Source organism: Podarcis erhardii (genome assembly GCF_964252035.2).
Source record: "Podarcis erhardii genome assembly, chromosome: 6".
Lineage (NCBI taxonomy): Eukaryota > Metazoa > Chordata > Lepidosauria > Squamata > Lacertidae > Podarcis > Podarcis erhardii.
This window is the reverse complement of record NC_138510.1, coordinates 80,866,860-80,879,891: the sequence shown is the minus strand read 5'-3', so window position 1 is coordinate 80,879,891 and position 13,032 is coordinate 80,866,860. Positions and strand designations below refer to the sequence as shown.

At 42.8% G+C, this 13,032-nt stretch overlaps 1 protein-coding gene across 11 annotated transcripts in view; it reads right to left on the bottom strand.

Moving 5' to 3' along the window:
* The window catches only part of NTNG1 (netrin G1), a 210,175-nt gene that overhangs the window by 69,350 nt on the left and 127,793 nt on the right, over nt 1-13,032 (bottom strand). The gene's annotated exons all lie outside the window — the stretch shown is intronic.

Sequence of the window (13,032 nt, the reverse complement as noted above, 5' to 3'; positions counted from 1 at the left end):
GTCCTACGAAGAACAAACTTAACTAAAGACTTAACTGGCTTAAATTGTAATTCCTCCATCTCCAGAAAGCTTGGAAATTGGGAGTTCTGTGATGTGGCTGTATAGCAAAGAGGGATTACCAACAGGGAATTCTTTGAATGTCTCTGAGCTATAGCACCCAGACCTGTGCAGAGGAGGGGGGGCAGCCAGGTATACTTGCCCCAGGCCTTGGAGGGCTAAGCTAACCAGAGGCCTGCTGGATTTACACTGTCATGTCAATCCCTGTGTCTCCCAGTCATCCTAGGCCTCAGACAAACTCTGCATGGGCCTCATAGCACCTGGGACTCGGGGGGGGGGGAAGGCTTGACAGTTCTAAGTGGCACCAAACTGAATGAGGCTGAGTGAAAGCAGCTTCCAAAAATTCTCCATCCTATTTGCAGGTGACAAAAAGCGGGGAGGGCATTTCTTGAAATACTATCTTTTGGGAAAGCTGCAAGATTCTTTAACTTTTGGTGGGCAGGGGGCAAAAAGAAAAGAAAAGAGAAGTCTCATTGGATAAATCTCCACTCAGTTCATGCTAAATGAAACTCCATTGTTTGTCAACACTGGTGGACAGAAGAGGCAATGAGCTATGAGAACAGGACAGGAAACTCGTAAGGGCCAACCTCACTGCATTATTGTAGGGGGAGGGGGAATATGGTGTTTCCCCACCCCTTTCAGAATGAAATGGGACTTGCAAAAATGCTCCTACATGCAACTGACTTGATCGGGCAACTTGAGATCTTAACCATCATACCATGACCACCTCAAGGGAAACCTTTTGCATCAATAAGTGGTTTGGAAAAGTTCTAATTATTTTAATATTAGACATTGGCCCCAGGCTATTTGGGCAAAAAATAAAATAAAATAAAAAGAACAATGTATTCTACTGTGCTATAAGTATGCAAATTGAAATGGACGGAACCAGAATATGGACCAAAGTCCTTTAATGAACCCAAAGCTTCTTAACGAAACCCAAAAATCCCCCAAGAACTGAAGATGCGTTCAAAATGAAAAAGCTCATTTTATCAGCATGAAAGCATCGTTATTTCTTTCCAGTAGATGTCAGAAATGGTTTAAAATCGCCTTCAGATACATGTTGGAGAGGTGCCCAGGTATTTAGCAACTCTGGTTGATTATTTTCCTAACGATTTTACATCCGGTGGTTGGAAAGATTCTTCTGTGGGCATTTGTCACCTGTTCCATGGACTGACTAGTAATTAGGGCAAGGCAGCGCAAGGAAGGGGCAAGCATATATATATATTTTAAATAGCAAGTGCAAATGAACAGCTGCCAAACCTGACTTCCATTTAAGGGAAATTTGACCTGAGGCAAGTAGCAACCCACACATATATCCTCAGGGCAAAGCCAACTTATGGCATCTTTAAGGAATTCAGGATAATGGCAGATAGAATTGGTAACCTGGTACATGCAGTTTGCATTTCATCTGTGGCTCAAGTAAATGATACTCTCAAGAATGGCTGCTACAATACCTCATTCTAGCTGGAAATATTAACAAACACCTTTTTCCTTTTAATTAAAATGGGTATGCGAGGGTGGTGGTGGGAAATCCCTGTAAACAGGTTTATAAATGAGGCTACGCTAAGCAGAAAGTTTAATTGTTCTATATTAGTGGTGCTAGATTCCCTGATAAAAGGCTTGTTTTCTTCGCACCCATTTACAGAATGGCTTTAAATATAAACAAAAACACTGCTCAGTTCCTGACAAAAAATAAAAAAATAGAATACTGATTAAAATAGGTAAAGAATGGAAAATCTGGAAATCGGAGAGGTTCTATGAGGTGTTATAAATGAAGAGTCATCAGATACTTTGCTGCCTGATATGAAGCCCAGCTGGCATCCCCCCCTACACACACACACACACACACACACACACACAAAAGAGCACTTTAAAAAAAACCTTGAACATAAGAAGAGTCTACTGGATCAGGCCAATGGCCCATCTAGTCCAGCATGCTGTTCTCACAGTGGCTAACCAGGTGTATATGGGAAGCACAACCATTTTGGCTGTGAGTCCTGGAAGACCTGGTCTTACGGGGTTTTGTTGGGTGTGTTGTTCTTTTTCTGTATCTTTCTTTTAGAACTTGTTCTTTTATGTGGAAATTGTTCAGATTGGTTCTGTCTTGGTTTTTTTGAACGTATGCATGTATGAAGGCAGGATCCGAGCATAGATCTGCCATTGCATTTTTGTTCTACCAGTACTACGTTTCCTTTCATTCCACTGAGTTTTCAAATAACAGATTTCTATGTTCAAAATGAGTAAGAAAACTCACCACATCTACAGCTTTGATTTCTAAGAGTTGGAAGAGCAAAGTCAAAAAGAAACAGACCTCATAGAGGTTTGCAAGAGCTCCTGTTAAAATATTATGAAAGCACCATGGTCCGGATAAACTCTCAGCAGAACCCACCTCCTCTCATGAGCCCATAATTTAGTGGCATAGCACACAACCTGCATGCAAAAGATCCCAGTTGCAGTTCCCAGAACTCCCATTTAAAAGGGACCAGGGCTTGGAAAGACCATTGCATTAAGTCCTACATAACAGTTACTGGAGTAATAGTCTCTAATGGTGTTAAGCAGCTCAAGGTGCTCAAATGCTCCTTCTTCTATGCAGTATTCTGGAGGTGCAAATACAGGATGAATTAGGACTATTTGTACCAAATGGGGCTATGGATAAGATGCAGGCTTCTACACTTGTGTGATATGTGGGTGCATGTAAGGCAACTGTCATGTTTTTGACTACACAGCAGTAGTCAAATTGTTCTAAAAACAGCAAACAGTTCTGCAGCCCCAGCATGCTCAGTCTATGTGATCTGACGGGCAAAATGTGTACAAACAACTTTGCTTGCATTCACATGGACGTGCATAAGTTAACAGTATCAAAAGGAGTTCTTACACCTTCCCCTAGTTAATACTGTACAGCTAATTACCAATGGATGCTGGAGAATGTGAAATGGTTTGTGTATTGCCCTATAAACGGACAGCGCTTCTATGTAACTTTCATATGTAACATGCATAACACATCTGTACTGAATGAAGACACTACTCGGCCAGTTTATGCAGTATTCTGTCGACATCACCCACTTGTGCACATTCTCCAGCATTCCTCGGAAGCAATGCATATTACCTGGGAAATGTGCAGATTCACCTGTTCACACTGTCTGTGTGTCCACAGGTAGGGGATTGGACTAGATGACTGTTGTGGTCCCTTCTAACTCTACAATTCTATGCATCTATGCTCAACATTTTAATGTGACTGTGCATGTTAGTGGTGTTTCTGCACATTCTTCACTGCACTTATATTAGGTACACTGCAGTTACATTAGCTACAATAAATGAGGCTCTGCTAAGTCACATACATATTTGCAAAATAAAAATAAATTCTATGCCTTGAGACTTGGGGATGGGGCTCAGGCTTGTAGAGATTGGCAGGGAAAGCCAGAAGCTTCTTCTTCTTAAAGGCTTTTGTTGCAATTAGTTATCATGGCTTCTTCCTTCAGTCTTGTTCTCCCAGACAACTAATCTCTGAAGTAGCCAGCACAGGCTTGGTGTTTTGGATCACTGTTTGTCTCATGCTCCAACACGACCTCCTTCGTTCAGCCTCAACTACATTTAATTTCTTATTCAGTTAAAACAAAAAGGCCATCAGGAGGATGCAGATGAATATATTCAGTTTAGGGGAGAATTCCCTTTGACCTGAATAGGTTATGATTTCATACAACAACCACCGTAAACGGGAGGATATAAATAATGGGAAGCATTACATCCTGTGATTTTTGAGGCAGGGATTATTGGCTAAAAATCCCATGTCTAATTTTTGTGAGAAGTTCAGAGTTCTGGGAATCAGTCTCTGTTTGACCTTAGATTCCATAGGACATAGCAAGAGATTCATACTCTGAGAGATAATAAGAGGACAGCAATAGCATTTTGTGCTACATACTGAAAAGCACTGCCTTCTGAACATGGGGCTCTCTATATCTTTATCAATCTAGTGAGATGCAGCTAAACTACTCTAGTAAATTCTGTGCATGTCATTGTGAGGAAATTCATTCTACAGCTACAAAAATGACTTGTGTACTAGAAAGAATGATGCATAATGAATGTATAAAGGAAGCCAATGCACGCTCAGCTCAGCTGAGAAGTATATATGCAGTGATGGGCTTATGAATGTTTGAAGGATGTACATGCCAAAAGAGAGAATTCTGGGTTCTGCCTCTGAAGTGTAAGTGGACAGAAATCAGAAAAATGTAAATATCCATTGGCTTTTCTTGAAAGCAAGACTCCATTGCAGAGCACATCTAAACCACCCATCTGTTAGTTGTCTTCATTATCTAATTGATTAGTCCCATAAAAAAACAACAACTTTGGTTTAACAATATTTTAAGTCTCTTATAAGCAATATATATTTCTTTGAATTTTTATCCCACCCCATCCCATGGACCGGATGAAGTATAAAACAAAAACAATATATAAAAAATACTTTGGAGCTCATCTTGATTCATTTGCAGTGACTAGCAAAACACAATACAGTCATTTGTCTCATTCAGAGATGTCAAAGAAGTGGAAAACATTCTGTTGGATTGCAACATGCTGGCTTCTGTGGAAAAAGTTTGCATCAGAACTGGGCCAAAGTTCAACTGGACTTGGATTAGAGAGCCCTGTTATTGAGCTTCGTCTGCTAAAAAGACTGACTGATTTGGAAATAAAATAAAATAAAATAAAATTGTCCAGTAGCACCTTAGAGACCAACTAGGTTTGTTCTGGGTATAAGCTTTTGTGTGCATGCATACTTCAGATACACTGAAACAGAAATGATGACTGATTTGGCTAACTAAAACCCACAGTTACCAGACTCTATTCTAACTGAGGCCATCCATCAATTTGGCTTCCTCCTAGGTCACAAAATGCTTCTATTTTTCAAGCCAGGTAAGATATATATCTAGATCATAAGGTCACACACCCAGCCAAATTATGAAAAAACCCATCCCTGCGGACATGTCAAATACCTGTCCAAACAACAAATCCCTTTGGGCAAAGCTAGCCATTTATTCAAAACCCCAAACAAACTCCAGCACCTCACATTTGCTTAGACCAGATATTTATCTCAATTCTATCTTAATCCCCAAATTCACCCCCATCTTTTGTGTCTACCTAAACCCCAAATGCTGGCATTACACTAAGACTAAAGCTAAATGGACACCCAAATCTCCAAAGCCTTCAGAAGCCTTTGTACATGGCCAGACTCCCATCCCCCAAAGCACTCCTCTGTAGGAAAAGATGAAAAGCTAGGCTGACTTCTTTCATGCTGATGAGAAACTGAGAAAATACAAAGATATGAAAGAGAGAACATAAAGACCAATTTCCAGCTGTTTATAAAAAGAGCTCAAAATAATGATGATTATATTTCACAATTAGATAATGGCTTGAGGCTAAAAAGGAATCCAACTCGCTTTGATAGCAATCTCTTTCCTTCCTCTGGGGTACTACAAGATGGTAACCAACAAACAGTGCAACCACATGATTTGAGGATAATTCAATTGCTCTTATTAAACTATGCTTGTGTCCAGCAGTGGAGGTTGCAAATATAGATTTGGCTAATGGCCAACTCCAGAGGGTGGTAAAGTGGGGGAAAGAGGCCAAGACGGAGGTGAACAAAGGATCTAATGAAGACATTTGGAGAGGGTCAAATGATACCATGACGTCTTTGTTTTCCTTCTAGTCAGCTAGGTTTGCTATTAAACATTAAAAACACATGCATTCTTGCTCTTTTTCCGCCCAGCCCAACATTGGGGCTCCAGAAGTTGCTGAACTACACTTCTGATCAGTCTCAGCCAGAAAATCTATTGGTCAGGGATCATGGCAGTTGTATTCCAACAATATCCGGATGGCACCATATTGGCTACTCCTTGGTCCAGAGTAACCAAAATGCTAACCCACAGTATTATTCCATCTAAATAAAATGATGGACAGTCAAGCAATTGCCTAGGCTTCTTTCTTGCTCCTAAAACTCACAAAGCCCCCAACTTCCATAAACCCCAGCCATCATAGGCAATGACCAAGGATGATGGGAGCTATAGTCCAACACTGTCTGGAGGGCCACTAAAGAGAGAGTTTTAGAGAGGGGAAGGAGCCATCATTCAGCTACTAAAATCTGACATTGACACACATTTTGCACACCTCTGGGGCAAATCCACAGCATACATTTAAAGCACACCCAACGCACATTTAAAGCATGTCTGGGAACTATGGTTTCCCTTCCATAAAGCTACGGTTTCCAGAGCCATTAACCAACTACAGTTCCCAGGATTCTTGGGGAAAGTCATGTGCATTAAATGTATGATGTAAACCTTCCTTTTCATGGTCTGTCACTGTAACAGCCACCTTGTCAGAGAAGATGGTGAAATTCAACAGTGGCTTGCTGTGTATCTGGCACTGTTTGTTTCCACAAGTAGCTGATCTCTATCTTTCTACTCCAACCAAGAAAACCTGTACATGAAAGTCTTATTCATGACACACAAAATATGCAATTTTAATTCCCAGTACCTCCAAACTGCTGCCTAACATCCTGGGGGTTGGCTCTTCTTCCTTGGATGGGTCTATTTGCTTTCTTGACCACACATCTTTGCTACTCTCATTATTTTGGCAGAACACATTTTAAAATACCTTTCTATCTGTAAGAACCTATTTTCTTTTTTCTTTTGCAGTTACGTAAGCATTTCGGAACACCCAAGGAAGAGGCCTTAGTTTTTGTGTGGGAACAAATCATGGGTTCTTCAGCTTCTTGCAGCTTCTATTTACATCTATGTAACTGACATTAAAGTGCTGTAAATATCACCAAGGTATAACTGCTAATAGCAAGTTGATTCACTTGCTTGTAAGTGTCAACCAGCAGACTGGAGGTCACATGAGGGGATCTCTCATGCTGACAAAAATTAAAAAAAAAAAAAAAATAAGGAGTGCGTGAGAGTTGTTCTTGGATACATTTTTAACGAGGAGCCATATGTTCCTCTCTTAATACGCAACTTAGGATCTTTGCATAGAATTGCCAAGGTTCGGCAAATCAGAATAAAAGCCATGTACAGACTAGTGATAAGAAACTGGGATACTGGGATACTGTTTAGTATCTAACTAATGGAACTCTCTGTCCCTTTCCTCTTCCCACAGGCCATGCAGACCTCCTAAATCTGCTCTGGTTGGTTGGGTGTGTGTGTGTGTTGGGTGAAACTCCACAACAGATTTAGGGGGTGCTCAGGGGAAGGAGAGGGGAAGATCCATTGCATAGCCAAAAGTGCTTGTGCTAGAGGAACTGCTTAGCTGGATACCACCCCATAGTCTTTCAATATAGCCCAAGTTAGCATACTCATTATAGACCTCAGCTCTTTCTCCCAAGCTGAGAGAAAGGCAATGCTCTTTAACCCCTCTCTTGCAATATGTACCTCAGATGCTCATGCTTGTGCCCAAGCCCAAACCCATGAGAAGTGATGGCACTGAGCAACTGAAGTTTCCAAAGCAGTTGTGGCATTCCTTAGCAGAGGAGGATAGGCAGAATTAGCTTTACATTAGTAATGTTCTCTCTATAGTGTTGTGACATTACTGTGGGTTGGGCTATTCCAATGGGTCTGCCTTAAAGCAAGACCTGTTCACAGTCTGGAATTTGAGAAAATAATACAAATTTATCACAATATTCATAAAATATATAAAATGGCCAGCTCAAAAACATTTAGAATTCTTTCCCCTGCTATTAAAAATGTGATCTAATTTTGCTTTTCCAGGATGATGGGCCCTGTGTTTCTATTACTTGATTTTGCATATCCCTCCTCCATGATAGCTCCACAATACTTGTCCTAAAACTGGTATCTGGAGGATATATATATATAGGAGCAGTTAATAAATGCAGAGTCCCACAATGGATGTGGTTATACTTTATTGGACCAGCCTCACTCCGTGTGGTGCCCCATAGATAGTTTGGATTTCACAATGGGGTAGGAGAGCTGAAAAAAGTTCACATCTGGCAACCAATGCGTCCCTTTGGTTTCAGATAGTACATGGGAAGACGAGTCTAAAAAGCCTAGGACACAAATTTTCATGGCCCTCTAGTGGCTATGGTGGCTGAGCTCATCAACCCATGTACTATCTGAAACCAAAGTGGTACTGTCAGGGAACTGCCATCGGCTCAGGGGCAAGAGGGGAAAAGCCGGATAGATTATAGAGAGCCCCCAAAGATTGTGGGAAGCAGCACCTCCTCAGCGGAGGAGGGTAGCCACGCCTCTAGTGGAGAGGAGATGCAGGGCTCGGGGGAGGTGAGGCGGTGCCAGGACACCTTGCCTGAGCAAAGCAGGGAGGAGAGAGGTCCTCCGTTACCCACACCTTCTTTGCACAGTAGGCTTCCACGCAGAGAGAGGAGGCGCAGACTGGGCATCAAGAAACTACTCTGCTGGGGAAGGTTTAAGGACCGCCCACTCTCAGATTCTGCCAGTGAATGAGCAAGACACAGAATAGAGGCACTCTGCATTCCAAAGGTTTTTATCACCGATAAGAAAGCTTTAAAACCGACTATTGAAGCATATTGCCTAATTGCTCTCGAGCAACCAACCTATACCTCTTACAGGTACATTGGTTGCCAAATGAGAAATTTATTGGCATTATTTTCAACTCTACAACCCAACTATCAACTCATATCACTCCCTTCTAGCCCAGCCATGTCCACGGGGGCTGATGGGAGTTGTAGTCTGAAACATCTGGTGGGCATCAGGTCGGAGAAGGCTGTATTAGAAGGCAGCGTGCAACTCAAATATATTTGGCTACAGCTGTTATCTGGATAGACATTTTAGAAATGTTGATTGTATTGGTACTTTATTAGATTTTAAATTATAAACATCCACAGAAAATATGGTTGAGTGAGCAGTAAAGAAATACCTAAGATGCATACATATTGTTACAGATTTGGGGTACCAGTCTATCAGGGAAGAGTAGAAATTAATGAATGTCAAGATCTAGCTCATATTTGGAGTATTGAAGGGAAAATTCCAGGCCAGTGGAAAACTACGGGCTCTACTTTATTTCCAAACCAAGGCCTTGCCTGGGTGTTAACATGACAAAAGAGGTTGAGAGCCCATAGTCAGCAAACTTTTTCAGCAGGGGGCCGGTCCACTGTCCCTCAGACCTTGTGGGGGGCCGGACTATATATTTTTTTGGGGGGGGGAGTGATGCAAGAACAGCACGAGCCCCGGTGGCTGCTTACCTATGTCTTGCAAGCGGCAGGGGCTGGTGGCGGGGGGGGGGGGAGATGAGCAGTGCGCGAAAGGGCTCCGGAGAGGGGCTGCTTAAAATGGTGGCCGCTCGAACGCTGCTGCTGCTGCTGGCACCAACAAAGCCCAGGCCCTTTCCTCCTCTAGGCAGGGCGGGGAGAAGCCAGGAGGAGGGAGGGAGGGAGGCGCCGGTGCCACCGCCATGTGAGGGAGAGGGAAAGAATGCGTGAGCTGGCGATCCACACGGCGATTCCCAGACCGTCCGATCTGGCCTGCGGACCTTAGTTTGCCTACCCATGCCATAGTCCTTGGGCCTGGGCAGACAGGAGTGGCCAAGGTGATGGGGAGGTGGCAGGCTGTGTTCACAGGAAAAATGTGCCTCTAAAAAACCTAGGCTTGGGATAGCAGATGGATGGGGAGGAGTTGCTTGGAGCAGAGGTGTGCTGGGAAGAAGTTTTTTGTTCTCTTTTCTATCTTGGAAGGCTGGCTGAAGGGAAGCTGGGAAAGGTGTCTTGGACTCCGGTGCTGCACTGCTCTAGGGAACAAGGCCTGCTTGAGATGACCATGTTGTAAGATATGGGCTCCCTCCATCTAAATTCAGGTGTAAATATGTGAATGAATCATATTTCTTAAAGCTACGGCAGCCTCTTAATGCTCCTTAATTATCAAAGGAACACAGAATTAAGATGTGGGCACCTGGAACCTGCATGAATCTTGCCGCAGCTCAGCAGAGATTGGAGGTGGCATTCAACTTTTGTAATAATATAATGGGGAGGCAGGGATGGAAGGGAAACTGCGAACTGGCGTTTCGTGTCCATTCATGCTGCGTAGAGTCAAGGCATAACTCTCCCATTTAGAACTCCCATAGCCTATGTGTACCACTGGCAATGTTTTAAAAGACCACAGCCATCATTTCAAAAGGCAAATGAGGGAGAATGTTTTACAAGGAACTAGCTTCATAAAATACAGATTGCTGCTGGTAAATAGGGACAGCTAGAGCATGAAGGATACATTTAGCCTTATCTGCGGTTAAAGAGGAAGCTGTTTATAGGAGGAAGGGGACCCCATATATCTCTTCCATTATTGTTGCTATAAAAATATTGCCTGGAGTGAAATTTGAGGCAAATCTGTGCTCGCCGAGGCAAAACAAATGCAATTTTCAGAAAAACGCAAAAGGATCTTGATAAGACTGATTAGGTTTATAAGGTGGATGAGATATCTTGCATGTCCCTTGGATATCCCTGAATCTTGCCTAAAGCAAAATCTGAGGAGAATGTAGAAGTTCTTGCTTGAGTAAAATTTCTGAGGGATGTTGGAGGAAGCCAAAAAGATTTAACAGTAGTCTTGGGCCTACTCTGAGCAAGTGGGTGGCGCTGTGGGTAAAACCTCAGCGCCTAGGACTTGCCGATCGCATGGTCGGCGGTTCAAATCCCCGCGGTGGGGTGCGCTCCCGCCGTTTGGTCCCAGCGCCTGCCAACCTAGCAGTTCGAAAGCACCCCCGGGTGCAAGTAGATAAATAGGGACCGCTTACCAGCGGGAAGGTAAACGGTGTTCCGTGTGCTGCGCTGGCTCGCCAGATGCAGCTTGTCATGCTGGCCACGTGACCTGGAAGTGTCTGCAGACAGCGCTGCTCCCGGCCTATAGAGTGAGATGAGCACACAACCCTAGAGTCTGGCAAGACTGGCCCGAACGGGCAGGGGTACCTTTACCTTTTACTTATCCATTTGAGGTACATAGATATGGGGAGGGAGCTCCATTCTGTTCAGTGGGTCACAGATTGTGCAGATCTTCTTTAAATGGGGGGGGGGGCAACAGGAAACAGAAGAATAGACCAGCATTTACAATTAAAGGTAATTGTTCCGCCAAACATGAATGTAGTATTATGACATTATGCATATAGCTAAATTATTCTTTAATTTACAAAGTAAGGACTAATATTTGATAAGGTTTTTAAGCTGCTTAATTCTGTAAGTAGCTTTGTGCTGGGAAAGAAGTTTACTTGCACTGGGCAATCCTCTTTTATGTTCATATTTGAGAACTATGTGTGGAAAAGGAATATTTGTGATTTCATTGGCTGATTAGTTTTTTTACTTCATTACTTTGGTTAGTCTTTACTGTTCAATCCTCAGTTTGAGAGGATACTGATTGGGTTTCTACATGCGGTATAATAAAGCAGAGTGTTGTTTTTAACCCAATATCAATGGATCTATTCTGAGTAAAACTTAGTTGAAGGGCACCCAGTTTCCCCCTTTTGCTCACAGATGGAAAGGCATATCTCTTTTGAGACGCTGCCCCCTGCCGGCAGAGCACAACATTAATTACATGAGGTGCAATCTTAGAAGAGACATTTCCTCCTCTTCAACGTTGGCATCTGCCATGTGTAGCACTTCTATTTTTTAAAAAATGGGATTTTAAGTAAAACTAAATAAAAATCTTATCCTGTGATTGATTGCAAGCACCATTTTAACTGATTGATCCCCCCCCCTATAAAAACTCTTATTAATCTAGCCAATTAATTTACTAAATGGTGCTACCCTTGCAAATGTAGATTTGCTACAGAAACTAGTATCTGGAAATTTAAATGCATTTTAGGCTACACTGATCAATTCCAAGACACACTGTTCTAGAACAATACAGTTTCAAGTCAGTTCCCTCCATGCTGTGTTCTAACCTCAATGTGGGAGAAACAGAGTGATGGCGACTTCAAACTGTACTGCCCTGGATCTGTCTGTTTTAGGACTGGAATTACCCTGATAAAGAGAGAAATGTAACATCATACAGATATTCAGGGTTTCTGGATGTTAATTCTGCAGTTCAGTTGCTAAGAATATCTTAGACACATACAAATAAGTGCACACAAACAAAAGAGGTGGCATGATAGCCATCATCAAATATTTGGAAGGCTGTCACACAAATAATAGATCAAATTTCTTTTGTCCTGCCCCAGAGAGTAGATGAACCAATAGGTTCAAATTAGAAGAAAGGGGATTTTGGCTAAATATTAGAAAGAACTTCTTGATGGAACAAACCTTGCCCCAGAAAGGTGGTGGACTATCCTTGCTTAGAGGTTTCTAAACGAATTCTCGTCACATATCAGGAAGGCTGCAACAGTGGACTTCTAGCACTGGTAGAGGGTTGGACTGAAGGTAAAGACGCCGGTGGCACTGTGGTCTAAACCACCGAGCCTCTTGGGCGATCAGAAGGTTGGCGGTTTGAATCCCTGCGATGGGGTGAGCTCCTGTTGCTCGGTCCCAGGTTCTGCTAATCTAGCAGTTTGAAAGCATACCAGTGTAAGTAGATAAACAGGTACCGTTGCAGTGGGAAGGTAAACGGCATTTCCGTGCGCTCTGGTTTCCGTCATGGTGTCCTGTTGCACCAGAAGCGGTTTAGTCATGCTGGCCACGTGACCTGGAAAGCTGTCTATGGACAAACGCTGGCTGCCTCGGCCTGAAAGTGAGATGAGCGCCGCAACCCCATAGTCGCCTTTGACTGGACTTAACCATCCAGGGGTCCTTTACCTTTACCTAGAGGGTTGGACTATATGAGATTTCAGGTCCTTTCCAACTCTGTGATTCTATTCTAAGAAATTAGACAGTCTTTCATCAACTCCCATTGCCAGATTCTCAGTGATATAATGAATTCCTGTTATTTGAACTTCACTTTATTTACTGAGGCTGCAATCCATAGGTATCTGGGAGTGCGCCCCATTGAATACAGTAGGGCTGACCTCTGAGTAAACATGCACAGG